The sequence below is a fragment of the Cervus canadensis genome, chromosome 26 (assembly GCF_019320065.1).
Source record: "Cervus canadensis isolate Bull #8, Minnesota chromosome 26, ASM1932006v1, whole genome shotgun sequence".
In the NCBI taxonomy this organism is placed as follows: Eukaryota; Metazoa; Chordata; class Mammalia; order Artiodactyla; family Cervidae; genus Cervus; species Cervus canadensis.
In genome coordinates this window covers 12,255,131-12,268,253 of record NC_057411.1, presented here as the reverse complement: position 1 = coordinate 12,268,253, position 13,123 = coordinate 12,255,131, and positions in this window count along the sequence as shown.

Sequence of the window (13,123 nt, the reverse complement as noted above, 5' to 3'; positions counted from 1 at the left end):
CATGGTTCGTGGTTGTGGGATAGACCTCATCTTTCAACACGGATCCGCGGGCGTGGGAAAGACTTTATCTTTCGCTCGGTCCCGTGGCCTTGTTGTGGTAGACTTATCTTTTCCATACAGCCGTGGCTGTGGGGGTAAGGACTTTATCTTTCACACGGTGCCCGTGTCTGTGGGGTAGAACTTTATCTTTTCACATGGTTCGTAGGCTCTGGTAAATATAGACTTTATCTTTTTATCAGGTAAGTGCTGTGGTGATATAGTTTATGCACTGGCCGCAGTGGAAATAAGACCTTTTTTCACTAGTCCCGTGCCTGTGGGATATACTTTATCTTTCACACGGTCCCGTGCTGTGGGAATAGACTCTATATTTACACGGTCCGGCCTGTGTGATAGACCTTATCTTTCACACGGTCTCCGTGGCTTGTGAGTAGACTTTATCTTGTCACGACGGCCGGGCCCGCTGGGTAGAATTTATGTTTCACACGGCCCGTAGCTTGTGGATTAGACTTTATCTTTCACCGGTCGTGCCTGTGGGAAAGGACTCATCTTTCAACAACGGGTCTGTGGCTGGTGGGATAGACTTTTTCCTTTAACATGGTCCGTGGCTGTTGGAAATAAGACTCTATTTCCACGGTCCATGCTTGGATACGACTTTATCTTCACAGGTGCGTGGCTGTGGATTAGACTTTATCTTTCACATGGTCCGTGGCTGTGGGGTAGACTTTATCTTTCACACGGTCCGTGGCTGTGTGGTAAACTTTATCTTTCACACGGCCCTGGCTGTGAAGTGGACTTTATCTTTAACACCGTCCGTGGCTGTGCGGTAGACTTTATCTTTCACATGGTCCGTGGCTGTAGGGTAGACTTTATCTTTCACACGGTCCGTGGCTGTGGGAATAGACTTTATTTTTCACACGGTCCGTGGCAGTGGGAATACACTTTATGTTTCACACGGTCCGTGGCTGTGGGAATAGACTTTATCTTTCACCCGGTCCGTGCCTGTGGGATAGACTTTATCTTTCACACGGTCCGTGGCTGTGGGATAGACTCTATCTTTCACACGGTCCATGGCTGTGGGAATAGACTTTATCTTTCACACGGTCCATGCCTGTCGGATGGACTCTATCTTTCACATGGTCCGTGGCTGTGGGATAGCCTCTATCTTTCACACGGTCCATGGCTGTGGGATAGACTCTATCTTTCACACGCTCCGTGGCTCTGGGATAGACTTTATCTTTCACACGGTCTGTGGCTGTTGGAGTAGACTTTATTTTTCACACGGTCCATGGCTGTGGGAATAGACTTTATGTTTCACACGTTCCGTGGCTGTGGGAATAGCCTGCATCTTTCACACGGTCCGTGCCTGTGGGGTAGACTTTATCTTTCACACGCTACGTGGCACTGGGATAGACTTTATCTTTCACACGGTCCGTGGCTGTGGGATAGACTTTATCTTTCACACGGTCCGTGGCTGTGGGTAGACTTTATCTTTCACACGGTCCGTGGCTGTGGTGTAGACTTTATCTTTCACACGGCCCGTGGCTATGCGGTAGACTTTATCTTTCACACGGCCCGTGGATGTGGGGTAGACTTTATCTTTCACACGGTCCGTGGCTGTGGGGTAGAGTTTATCTTTCACATGGTCCGTGGCTGTGGGGTAGACTTTATCTTGCACAAGGTCCGTTTCTTGGGAATAGACTTTATCTTTCACACGGTCCGTGGCTGTGGGAATAGACTTTATTTTTCACATGGTCCGTGACTGTGGGAATAGACTTTATCTTTCACATAGTCCGTGCCTGTAGGATAGACTCTATGTTTCACACGGTCCGTGGCTGTGGGATAGACTCTATCTTACACATGGTCCGTGGCTGTGGTATAGACATTTTCCTTCACACGGTCCGTGCCTGTGGGAAAGACTTTATCATTCACATGGTCCATGGCTGTGGGATTGACTTTTTCACACGGTCCGTGGCTGTGGGATAGACTTTATCTTTCACATTGTCCGTGCCTGTGGGATAGACTTTATCTTTCACACGGTCCGTGGCTGTGGGATACACTTTACCTTTCACACGGTCCGTGGCTGTGGGGTAGAGTTTAACTTTCATACAGTCCGCGGCTGTGGGGTAGACTTTATCTTTCACACGGTCCGTGCCTGTGGGATAGACTTTATCTTTCACATGGTCCGTGGCTCTGGTATAGACTTTATCGTTCACACGGTAAGTGGCTGTGTGATAGACTTTTTCACACGGTCCGTGCCTGTGGGATAGACTTTATCTTTCACACGGTCCGTGGCTATGGGGTAGACTTTATCTTTCATACGGTCCGTGGCTGTGGGAATAGATTTTATGTTTCACACGGTCCGTGGATGTGGAGTAGACTTTATCTTTCACACGGTCCGTGGCTGTGGGATTGACTGTTCCGTGGCTGTGGGAATAGACTCTATGTTTCACTCGGTCCGTGCCTGTGGGATAGACTTTATCTTTCACACGGCCCCTGGCCGTGTGGTAGAGTTTATGTTTCACACGGCCTGTAACTGTGGATTAGACTTTATCTTTCACACGGTCCGTGGCTGTGGGGTAGACTTTATCTTTCACACGGTCCGTGCCTGTGGGAAAGACTCTATCTTTCACATGGTCAGTGGCTGTGGGATAGACTTTTTCTTTCACATTGTCCGTCGCTGTGGGAATAGACTCTATCTTTCACACGGTCCATGGCTGTGGGATAGAATCTATCTTTCACACGGTCCGTGGCTGTGGGGTAGACTTTATCTTTCATACGGTCCGGGGCTGTGGGAGTAGACTTTATCTTTCACATGGTCTGTGGCTCTGGGAATAGACTTTATGTTTCACAAGGTCCGTGGCTCTGGGAATAGACTTTATCTTTCACATGGTGCGTTGCTGTGGGGTAGACTTTATCTTTCACACGGTCCGTGCCTGTGGGATAGACTTTATTTTTCACATGGTCCGTGGCTGTGGGATAGACTCTATCTTTCACACGGTCCTTTCCTGTGGGATAGACTCTATCTTTCACACGGTTCATGGCTGTTGGAATAGACTTTATCTTTCACACGGTCCGTGGCTGTGGGATAGACTTTATCTTTCACACGGTCCGTGGCTGTGGGTAGACTTTATCTTTCACATGGTCCGTGGCTGTGGTGTAGACTTTATCTTTCACACGGCCCGTGGCTGTGCGGTAGACTTTATCTTTCACACGGCCCGTGGATGTGGGGTAGACTTTATCTTTCACACGGTCCGTGGCTGTGGGGTAGACTTTATCTTTCACATGGTCCGTGGCTGTGGGGTAGACTTTATCTTGCACACGGTCCGTGGCTGTGGGAATAGACTTTATTTTTCACATGGTCCGTGACTGTGGGAATAGACTTTATCTTTCACATAGTCCGTGCCTGTAGGATAGACTCTATGTTTCACATGGTCCATGGCTGTGGGATAGACTCTATCTTACACATGGTCCGTGGCTGTGGTATAGACTTTATCCTTCACACGGTCCGTGGCTGTGGGATAGACTTTATCTTTCACATTGTCCGTGCCTGTGGGATAGACTTTATCTTTCACACAGTCCGTGCCTGTGTGATAGACTCTATTTTTCACTCGGTCCGTGGCTCTGGGATAAACTCTATCTTTCACATGGTCCATGGCTGTGGGAGTAGACTCTATCTTTCACACGGTCCATGGCTGTGGGGTAGACTCTATCTTTCACACGGTCCGTGGCTGTGGGATAGACTTTATCTTTCACACGGCCCGTGGCTGTGGGGTAGACGTTATCTTTCACACGGTCCGTGTCTGTGGTGTAGACTTTATCTTTCACACGGCCCGTGCCTGTGGGGTAGACTTTATCTTTCACACGGCCCGTGGCTGTGGGGTAGGCTTTATCTTTCACACGGTCCTTGGCTGTGAGGTAGACTTTATCTTTCACACGGTCCGTGGCTGTGTGTAGACTTAAACTTCCACAAGGTCCGTGGCTTTGTGTAGACTTTATCTTTCACAAGGCCCGTGCCTGTGGGGTACACTTTATCTTTCACTCGGCCCGTGGCTGTGAAGTGGATTTTATCTTTAACTCGGTCCGTGGCTGTGCGGTAGACTTTATCTTTCACACGGTATGTGGGTGTGGGATAGATTTTATCTTTCACACGGTCCGTTGCTGTGGGATAGACTTTATCTTTTACACGGTCCATGGCTGGGGGGTAGACTATAACTTTCACATGGCGTTTGGTTGTGGGGTAGTCTTTATCTTTCACACGGCCCGTGCCTGTGGGATAGGCTTTTTCTTTCACACGGCCCGTGTCTGTGGGGTAGACTTTATCTTTCACATGGCCTTTGGCTGTGGGAAAGACTTTATCTTTCACACGGCCCGTGTCTGTGGGATAGACTTTTTCTTTCACACGGCCCGCTGCTGTGGGGTAGACTTTATCTTTCACATGGCCCGTGGCTGTGGGGTAGACTTTATCTTTCACACGGTCCGTGCCTGTGTGAAAGACTCTATCTTTCACACGGTCAGTGGCTGTGGGATACGGGTAGATTTTATCTTTCATACGGTCCGTGCCTGTGGAACAGACGTGATCTTTCACATGGTCCGTGGCTGTCGTAGACACTTTATCTTTCACACGGTCCGTGGATGTGGGATAGACTTTATCTTTAACACGGTCCGTGCCTGTGAGATAGACTCTATCTTTCACACTGTCCGTGGCTGTGGGATAGACTCTATCTTGCACATGGTCTGTGGCTGTGGGAATAGAGTGTATCTTTCAAACGGTCCCTGGCTGTGGAGCAAACTTTATATTTCACACGGTCCGTGGCTGTGGGGTAGACTTTATCTTTCATATGGTCCGTGGCTGTGGGAATAGATTTTATGTTTCACACAGTCCGTGGATGTGGAGTATACTTTATATTTCACACGGTCCGTGGCTGTGGGATTGACTTTTTCACACGGTCCGTGGCTTGGGATAGACATTATCTTTCACACTGTCCGTGGCTGTGGGATAGACTCTATCTTGCACATGGTCTGTGGCTGTGGGAATAGAGTGTATCTTTCAAACGGTCCCTGGCTGTGGAGCAAACTTTATCTTTCACACGGTCCGTGGCTGTGGGGTAGACTTTATCTTTCATATGGTCCGTGGCTGTGGGAATAGATTTTATGTTTCACACAGTCCATGGATGTGGAGTAGACTTTATGTTTCACACGGTCCGTGGCTGTGGGATTGACTTTTTCACACGGTCCGTGGCTGTGGGATAGACATTATCTTTCACACGGTCCGTGGCTGTGGGATAGACTTTATCTTTCACACGGTCCGTGGCTGTGGGATATTCTTTACCTTTCACACAGTCTGTGCTTGTGGGATAGACTTTATCTTTCCCACGGTCCGTGACTGTGGGGTAGACTTTATCTTTCACACGGTCCGTGGCTGTGGGGCAGACTTTATCTTTCACACGGTCCGTGGCTGTGGGATAGACTTTACTTTCACACGCTCCGTGGCTCTGGGATAGACTTTATCTTTCACACTGTCCGTGGCTGTGGGATAGACTTGATCTTTCACACAGTCTTTGCTTGTGGGATAGACTTTATCTTTCACACGGTCCGTGGCTATGGGGTAGACTTTATCTTTCACACGGTCCGTGGCTGTGGGATAGACTTTATCTTTCACACGGTGCGTGGCTGTGGGTAGACTTAATCTTTCACAAGATCCGTGGCTTTGTGTAGACTTTATCTTTCACACGGCCCGTGGCTGTGGGGTAGACTTTATCTTTCACACGGCCCGTGGCTGTGAAGTGGACTTTATCTTTAACACGGTCCGTGGCTGTGGGATAGACTTTATCTTTCACACGGTCCGTGGCTGTGGGATAGACTCTATCTTTCACATAGTCTGTGCCTGTGGGATAGACTCTAACTTTCACACGGTCCATGGCTGTGGGAATAGACTTTATCTTTCACACGGTCCATGCCTGTCGGATATACTCTATCTTTCACATGGTCCGTGGCTGTGGGATAGCCTCTATCTTTCACACGGTCCGTGGCTGTGGGAATAGACTCTATCTTTCACACGGTCCATGGCTGTGGGATAGACTCTATCTTTCACACGCTCTGTGGCTCTGGGATAGACTTTATCTTTCACACGGTCCGTGGCTGTTGGAGTAGACTTTATCTTTCACACGGTCCATGGCTGTGGGAATAGACTTTATGTTTCACATGTTCCGTGGCTGTGGGAATAGCCTGCATCTTTCACACGGTCCGTGCCTGTGGGGTAGAGTTTATCTTTCACACGGTCCGCGGCTGTGGGATAGACTTTATCTTTCACACGCTACGTGACCCTGGGATAGACTTTATCTTTCACACGGTCCGTGGCTTTGGGGTAGACTTTATCTTTCACATGGTCCATGCCTGTGGGATAGACTTTTTCACACGGTCCGTGCCTGTGGGATAGGCTTTATCTTTCACACGGTCTGTGCCTGTGGGATAGACTTCATCTTTCACACGGTCCGTTGCTGTGGAGCAGACTTTATCTTTCACACGGTCCGTGTCTGTGGGATAGACTCTATCTTTCACATGGTCTGTGCCTGTGGGATAGACTCTATCTTTCACACGGTCCATGGCTGTGGGAATAGACTTTATCTTTCATACGGTCCATGCCTGTCGGATAGACTCTATCTTTTACATGGTCCGTGGCTGTGGGATAGCCTCTATCTTTCACACGGTCCGTGACTGTGGGAATAGACTCTATCTTTCACACGGTCCATGGCTGTGGGATAGACTCTATCTTTCACACGGTCGTTTCCTGTGGGGTAGATTCTATCTTTCACACGGTTCATGGCTGTTGGAATAGACTTTATCTTTCACACGGTCCGTGGTGTGGGATAGACTTTATCTTTCACACGGTCCGTGGCTGTGGGTAGACTTTATCTTTCACATGGTCCGTGGCTGTGGTGTAGACTTTATCTTTCACACGGCCCGTGGCTGTGCGGTAGACTTTATCTTTCACACGGCCCGTGGTTGTGGGGTAGACTTTATCTTTCACATGGTCCGTGGCTGTGGGGTAGACTTTATCTTGCACACGGGCCGTGGCTGTGGGAACAGACTTTATCTTTAACACGGTCCGTGGCTGTGGGAATAGACTCTATTTTTCACATGGTCCGTGCCTGTGGGATAGACTTTATCTTTCACACAGTCCGTGCCTGTGTGATAGACTCTATTTTTCACTCGGTCCGTGGCTCTGGGATAAACTCTATCTTTCACATGGTCCATGGCTGTGGGAGTAGACTCTATCTTTCACACGGTCCATGGCTGTGGGGTAGACTCTATCTTTCACACGGTCCGTGGCTGTGGGATAGACTCTATCTTTCACACGGTCCGTGGCTGTGGGATAGACTCTATGTTTCACAGGATCCATGGCTGTGTGATAGACTTTATCTTTCACACGGTCCGTGGCTTTGGGGTAGACTTTATCTTTCACATGGTCCATGCCTGTAGGATAGACTTTTTCACACGGTCCGTGCCTGTGGGATAGACTTTATCTTTCCACACGGTCCGTGCCTGTGGGGATAGACTTAATCATTCACATGGTTCCTGGCTGTGGGATACACTTTACCTTTCACAGCGGTCCGTGCCTGTGGGTAGACTTTATCTTTCACAGCCGTCGTGGCTCGGTATAGGAGTTTATCTTTTACAGGGTAAGTGGCTGTGTTGTGATAGACTTTTTCACACGGTCGTACCTGTGGAATAGACTTTATCTTTCACACGGTCCGGGCTGTGGGATAGACTTTTTCACGGTCCCATGCTTTCGGATTAGGACTCTATCTTTCAAATGGTCCGTGCTCTGGGATAAAACTCTATCTTTCACATGCGTCCATGCTCGTGGAATGACTCTATCTTTCACACGGTCCCTTTCTGTTTGATAGACTTTATCTTTCACACGGTCCGTGCCTGTGGGAAAGACTTTATCATTCACATGGTCCGTGGCTGTGGGATTGACTTTTTCACACGGTCCGAGGCTGTGGGATAGACTTTATCTTTCACACGGTCCGTGGCTGTGGGATAGACTTTATCTTTCACACGGTCCGTGGCTGTGGGATAAACATTATCTTTCACACGGTCCGGGCTTGTGGGATAGACTTTATCTTTCACACGGTCCGTGGCTGTGCGGTAGACTTTATCTTTCACACGGTCCGTGGCTGTCGGGTAGACTTTATCTTTCACACGGTGCGTGGCTGTGGGTAGAATCTATCTTTTACAAAGTCCGTGGCTTTGTGTAAACTTTATCTTTCACACGGCCCGTGGCTGTGGGGTAGACTTTATCTTTCACACGGCCCGTGGCTGTGAAGTGTACTTTATCTTTAACACCGTCCGTGGCTTTGCGGTAGACTTTATCTTTCACATGGTCCGTGGCTGTAGGGTAGAATTTATCTTTCACACGGTCCGTGGCTGTGGGAATAGACTTTATATTTCACACGGTCCGTGGCTGTGGGGATACACTTTATGTTTCACACGGTCCGTGGCTGTGGGGATAGACTTTATCTTTCACACGGTCCGTGCCTGTGGGATAGACTCTATCTTTCACACGGTCCGTGGCTGTAGGATAGACTCTATCTTTCACATGGTCCGTGCCTGTGGGATAGACTCTATCTTTCACACGGTCCATGGCTGTGGGCATAGACTTTATCTAGCACACGGTCCATGCCTGTCGGATAGACTCTATCTTTCACATGGTCCGTGGCTGTGGGATAGCCTGTATCTTTCACACGGTCCACGGCTGTGGGATAGACTCTATCTTTCACATGCTCCGTGGCTCTGGGATAGACTTTATCTTTCACACGGTCTGTGGCTGTTGGAGTGGACTTTATCTTTCACACGGTCCATGGCTGTGGGAATAAACTTTATGTTTCACACGTTCCGTGGCTGTGGGAATAGCCTGCATCTTTCACACGGTCCGCGGCTGTGGGATAGACTTTATCTTTCACACGCTACGTGGCACTGGGATAGACTTTATCTTTCACACGGTCCGTGGCTGTGGGATAGACTTTATCTTTCACACGGTTCGTGGCTTTGGGGTAGACTTTACCTTTCACATGGTCCATGCCTGTGGGATAGACTTTTTCACACGGTCCGTGCCTGTGGGATAGACTTTATCTTTCACACGGTCCCTGCCTGTGGGATAGACTTCATCTTTCACACGGTCCGTTGCTGTGGGGCAGACTTTATCTTTGACACGGTCCGTGTCTGTGGGATAGACTTTATCTTTCACACGGCCCGTGCCTGTGGGGTAGACTTTATCTTTCACACGGTCCGTGGCTGTGGGGTAACCTTTATCTTTCACATGGTCCGGGGTTTTTTATAGACTTTATCTTTCACATGGTCCGTGTCTGTGGGGAAGACTTTATCTGACTCATGGTCCGTGGCTGTTGGGTTGACTTTATCTTTCACACGGTCCGTGGCTGTGGGATAGACTTTATCTTTCTCATGGTCCATGCCTGTGGGATAGACTTTATCTTTCACACGGTCCATGGCTGTGTGGTAGACTTTATCTTTCACACGGTCCGTGGCTATGGGGTAGACTTTATCTTTCACACGGTATGTGGCTGTGGGATAGATTTTATCTTTCACACGGCCCGTGCCCATGGGGTAGACTTTATCTTTCACACGGACCGTGGCTGTGGGGTAGACTTTATCTTTCACATGGCCCGTGGCTGTGGGGTAGACTTTATCTTTCACACGGTCCATGCCTGTGTGAAAGACTCTATCTTTCACATGGTCTGTGGCTGTGGGATAGACTTTTTCTTTCACATGGTCAGTGGCTGTGGGAATAGACTCTATCTTTCACACGGTCCATGGCTGTGGGATAGACTTTATCTTTCACACGGTCCGTGGCTGTGTGGTAGACTTTATCTTTATATATTCCGTGGCTGTGGGACTTTATCTTTCACACGGCCCGTGGCTGTGGGAATAGACTTTATGTTTCACAAGGTCCGTGGCTCTGCGAATAGACTTTATCTTTCATATGGTCCGTGACTGTGGGGTAGACTTTATCTTTCACACGGTCCGTGCCTGTGGGATAGAGTTTATCTTTCACCGGTCCATGGCTGTCAGTAGACTTCATCTTTCACACGGTCCGTGCCTGTGGGATAGAGTTTATCTTTCACACGGTCCGTGGCTGTGGGGTAGACTTTATTTTGCACACGGTCCGTGGCTGTGGGAATAGACTTTATCTTTCACACGGTCCGTGGCTGTGGGAATAGACTTTATTTTTCACATGGTCCGTGACTGTGGGAATAGACTTTATCTTTCAAATAGTCCGTGCCTGTGGGATAGACTCTATGTTTCACACGGTCCGTCGCTGTGGGAGAGACTCTATGTTAAAGGTCCGTGGCTTTGTGTAGACTTTATCTTTCACACGGCCCGTGCCTGTGGGGTAGACTTTATCTTTCACACGGCCCGTGGCTGTGAAGTGGACTTTATCTTTAACTCGGTCAGTGGCTGTGCGGTAGACTTTATCTTTCACACGGTCCATGGCTGTGGGGTAGACTTTATCTTTCACACGGTCCATGGCTGTGGGAATAGACTTTATTTTTCACACGGTCCGTTCTGTGGGCATATACTTTATGTTTCACACGGTCGGTGGCTGTGGGAAAAGTCCTTTATCTTTCACACGCTCTGGTGCCCTGTGGTTTAGACTTATCTTTCAACACGGGTCCGTGGCTTTTTGGGATAGGACTCTATCCTTTCCACACGGTCCGTGCCTGTGGGATAGACTCTATCCTTCTTTAACACGGTCCGTAGCCTAGTGGGATAGACCTCTATCTTTCACACGGTCCGTGGCTGTGGGGTAGACTTTATCTTTCACACGGCCCGTAGCTGTGGGGTAGACTATATCTTTCACACGGTCCGTGCCTGTGGGGTAGACATTATCTTTCACACGGTCCGTGGCTGTGGGGTAGACTTTATCTTGCACACGGTCCGTGGCTGTGGGTTAGACTTTATCTCTCACACGGTCCATGGCTGTGGGAATAGACTCTATCTTTCACGGGGTCCGTGCCTGTGGGATAGAGTTTATCTTTCACACGGTCCGTGGCTGTGGGGTATACTTTATCTTTCACACAGTCCGTTCCTGTGGGATTGACATTATCTTTCACACGGTCCGTGCCTGTGGGATAGACTTTTTCCCACGGTCCGTGGCTGTGGGTTAGACTCTATCTTTCACACGGTCCGTATCTGTGGGATAGACTCTATCTTTCACATGGTCCGTGGTTGTGGGAATAGACTCTATCTTTCACACGATCCGTGGCTGTGGGGTAGACTTTATTTTTCACATGGTCCATGGCTGTGGGGTAGACTTTATCTTTCACACGGTGTGTGGGTGTGGGATAGATTTTATCTTTCACACGATCCGTTGCTGTGGGATAGACTTTATCTTTCACACGGTCCATGGCTGGGGGGTAGACTTTATCTTTCACATGGCCTTTGGTTGTGGGGTAGACTTTATCTTTCATACGGCCCGTGCCTGTGGGATAGACTTTTTCTTTCACACGGTCCGTGGCTGTGGTGTAGACTTTATCTTTCACATGGCCTTTGGCTGTGGGAAAGACTTTATCTTTCACACGGCCCGTGTCTGTGGGATAGACTTTTTCTTTCACACGGCCCGTGGCTGTGGGGTAGACTTTATCTTTCACACGGCCCGTGCCTGTGGGATAGACTTTATCTTTCACACTGTCCGTGGCTGTGGGATAGACTTTATCTTTCACACGGCCCGTGGCTGTGGGGTAGACTTTATCTTTCACACGGCCCGTGGCTGTGGGGTAGACTTTATCTTTCACATGGTCCGTGGCTGTGAGGTAGACTTTATTTGTCACACGGTCCGTGGCTGTGGTAGTAGACTTTATCTTTCACACGGTCCGTGGCTGTGGGAATAGACTTTATGTTTCACACGGTCCCTGGCTCTGGGAATAGACTTTATCTTTCACACGGCTGTCCTGGGGTAGACCTTTTCTTTCACACGGGTCCGTGCTGTGAGGTAGAACTTTATTGTCACAACGGTCCGTGGCCTGTGTAGTAGAACTTTTATCTTTCCACTTACGGTCCGTGGCTGTGGGAATAGACTTTATGTTTCACACGGTCCCCTGCTCTGGGGAATAGATTTAATCTTTCACACGGTCCGTGCCTGGGGTAGACTTTATTCTTTCACACGGTCCCGGTGCCTGTGGGATAGATCTGTATCTCCACATGGGTCTGTCGCTGTGGGAATAGACTCTAATCGTTTCACACGGTCACATGGCTGTGGTTAGACTTTATCTTCACAACGGTCCGTTGCTGTGGGGTAGACTTTATCTTACGACGGTCCATGCCTGTGGGACAGACTTTATTTTTCACACGGTCCATGTCTGTGGGATAGACTTTTTCACATGGTCCGTGGCTGTGGATAGACTTCATCTTTCACACGGTCCGTTCCTGTGGGTGAGACTTTATCTTTCACACGATCCGTGTCTGTGGGATAGACTTTTTCACATGGTCCGTGACTGTGGGATAGACTTTATCTTTCACACTGTCCGTGTGTGTGGGATAGACTTTATCTTTCACACGGTAGGTGCCTGTGGGATAGACTGTATCTTTCACATGGTCCGTGGCTGTGGGATAGACTTTATCTTTCACACGGTCCGTGGCTGTGGGAATAGACTATATCTTTCACACGGTCCATGCCTGTGGGATAGACTTTATCTTTCACACGGTCCGTGCCTGTGGGATAGACTTTTTCACACGGTCCGTGCCTGTGGGATATACTTTATCTTTTACACAGTCCGTGGCTGTGGGATAGACTTTATCTTTCACAAGGTCCGTGCCTGTGGTATAGACTTTATCTTTCACACGGCCCGTGGCTGTGGGATAGACTTTATCTTTCACATTGTCCGTGTCTGTGGGATAGACTTTATCTTTCACACGGTACGTGACTGTGGGATAGACTTTATCTTTCACACGGTCCGTGGCTGTGGGGTAGACTTCATCTTTGACACGGTCCGTGGCTGTGGGATAGACTTTATCTTTCACACGGTCCGTGGCTGTGGGGAAGACTTTATCTTTCACACGGTCCGCGGCTGTGGGTTAGACTTTATCTTTCACACGCTCCGTG